Source organism: Pseudopodoces humilis, chromosome 21 (assembly GCF_049639895.1).
Source record: "Pseudopodoces humilis isolate 2021_Gansu_Grassland_sample_001 chromosome 21, ASM4963989v1, whole genome shotgun sequence".
Lineage (NCBI taxonomy): Eukaryota > Metazoa > Chordata > Aves > Passeriformes > Paridae > Pseudopodoces > Pseudopodoces humilis.
In genome coordinates this window covers 8965924-8968270 of record NC_142220.1, presented here as the reverse complement: position 1 = coordinate 8968270, position 2347 = coordinate 8965924, and the positions used below count along the sequence as shown (strand labels likewise).

General features: G+C 49.8%; 1 long non-coding RNA gene across 1 annotated transcript; it reads left to right on the top strand.

The window, feature by feature from the left end:
* Positions 1-407: 407 nt before the first annotated feature.
* LOC148182716 (uncharacterized) lies at positions 408-2061 on the top strand. Its single transcript, XR_015774358.1, has 3 exons — positions 408-513; positions 825-914; positions 1938-2061. It is a non-coding gene; the product is annotated as an uncharacterized LOC148182716 (long non-coding RNA).
* The last annotated feature ends 286 nt before the right edge of the window (positions 2062-2347 follow it).

Genomic DNA, 2347 nt, shown 5'->3' with positions numbered 1-2347 from the left:
CTTGGGTGAGGCCCTGGCCAGGCTCTTGTGCTGCCCAAGGTGTGTCCTTTAAAGCCTTTCAATAAATCCCTACTTTATTCTTAGCTGTGTCCAGCCTCTGTTCCAGGTCAGCCTCCTGCAGGCACACACATTTTGTGGTGGCAGGACAAGACTTTCCCCTGCATGTCTGGTTCCTTTAAATAGTTTTGGGGTGCCTGACTAGGATGTTTGTGGGATGGGCTGTCTGAAGAAGGCTGCTGTTCCCTCCCTGGAGAGCCCAGGTTGAGTAAGAGCAGCTGGAATTTTCCTGGGACTCTGGCAGGACCTGGAGGTGTGGGTGCAATCAGCTCGTTCACCTGATCCACAGTCACAGCCAGCCTAACACCTGACAGCCAGAACAGCAAACAACAACAAAAAAGGTTAATTAGGACAAGGTAAGAGGGGTATACTCCAACTCTCTCTTCCCCAAATCTTAAGAGCAAACACTGTGAAGATTTACTGCCTTTGCTTTCCAGCAGAACAAGAGAAACCAAGGTAAATTTTACACATGTGGGAATAAAACCCTCCTTGGGCAGCTTGTCCTGAGGACTTTATGGGACATAGGAGTGGAGAAGGCAGTGCAAGCCTCAGAGGAGGGTTTGTCCTTGTAGTTTTGAAGGACTCTGGCTAGCACAGTTCCTGTGAGACTATGGCCTTTTTCTGCTCACTCAGTGAGTTAGGACTTCATTTTTCAGGTTACTCCACACCCCAACAGGGATGATGTTGTCTTTCTCAGCAAAGATTTGTGTACAGAAAGTGTCTGTAGGCAGTGAGACAAACTTCCTTCCCATTAATTCTTCTTTCAGCCTGGGCTGAGATGCTGAACTGCAGACAGAGCAAAGCAGGAGTGGATGGAGGAGCAGAAGGAGGAACACTGACACCAGTGCAGCACAAAGGTTAAAGCATCTTTCTCCACGATCCTTGACCTCAGCACAAAAACTTCATCCCTTGGACATGGAAAACATGTACAGCAGAGCCATCTCTGTGGCCAGAGGGGGAGATCAAGCCTGGCTGCAGGCACTGCTGTGCTCACCACGTGTCCCCTGTCAGCCCTTGTGCTGCTCACACAGCTCCCTGTGCTCTGCCACCACCCGCTTTCCTAAGTAGTTTAAAAGCACATTTATTTCTTGGAAGCCTATGAACATCAGATGGAACTAATTAAAACCAGGAGGGCTCAGGGGAGCCGGGAGGGAGACGGTGCAATTTGGTTTCCACTTCAAAGTGGTTTAGCAAAATAAAAGCACTCAGCCCTCTAATGCAAGTGTGTGTCCACGGGGAGGGGAGAGAAGAGGCCACTCAGGGCTCTCAAGTGGCCACTCTCCCCCCACTTCTGCTCCCCAGGCTCATTGGAGCTGTGTTTGGATGCTCTGCCAGTTGATTAGTAGGGCTCCAGAGGTTAATTGCAGGGGTTCCCCCTGTGGCCTCCCATCAGTTTGGCAGAGCAGGTGGTGCTGCACGGGCAGGAGGTGGCACCGTGGGCAGGAGCACCCACCCTCCCGATCCAGAGGAGCTGGGATTGTCCTCAGACAACACAGCAGCTGCCACTGTGGGGTTTGTGGGCAAAAGTGAGGCCCCACAGGCAGTGGCAATCATGGGCACTGCCCAGCCTGGCTGCTCCAGGGCACAGGTCCCAGCACAGAGGGATTTCTTGCAGGAACCCTCTGCCCCACATCTCCTGTCCTCTGCCACCCCTGTCCCACTGGGGTCTCCAGGGTGGGGATTGATTCCCATGGGGGTACAAGGTTCCCTGCACAGCCCCAAACCCCACAGCACTGACCCCTTCAGGGGTTCAGGGGGTTATAGATCCATGGTACAATATTGGCTCTTCACAAGTATTAAAATGAATGCTATATGTATAATGTTCAATTGGCTTTGCTGTAATAGTCAATATAGGATGTTTGAACTGTCTGCTCTGTTAGGATAACTCCAGTGAACAGATGATGGGGACCCTGCTGATTATCAACACTCACTGTGGGAAGGAGGAGCCAAGGCCCACATTAAAAGGTGATAAGAAGAGGATTAAAACCACAAGCCAAGAAACACACATGCTCTAAAAAGGTGCACCCAAGGCGTGGCCATGCTAAACACTTCCTGGAAAATGTAAACTAGTTAATAGACAAGTTTGAATATGCATAAAGTCTATGAATATGCATCAGGGTGATGCAATAGGAATGGTATATAGAGGGTGTTTCCAAAACATCAGGTGTGCTCTTGGCAGAGTGCCAAGCACCCAGCCATTTTAACCCTTCGCTTTATTCCCTTTGTCTCCTGTTGACTTTTATATTAAACCTTTTAAAATTTACCAAGAAAGTGAATTTTTGCACAAGGG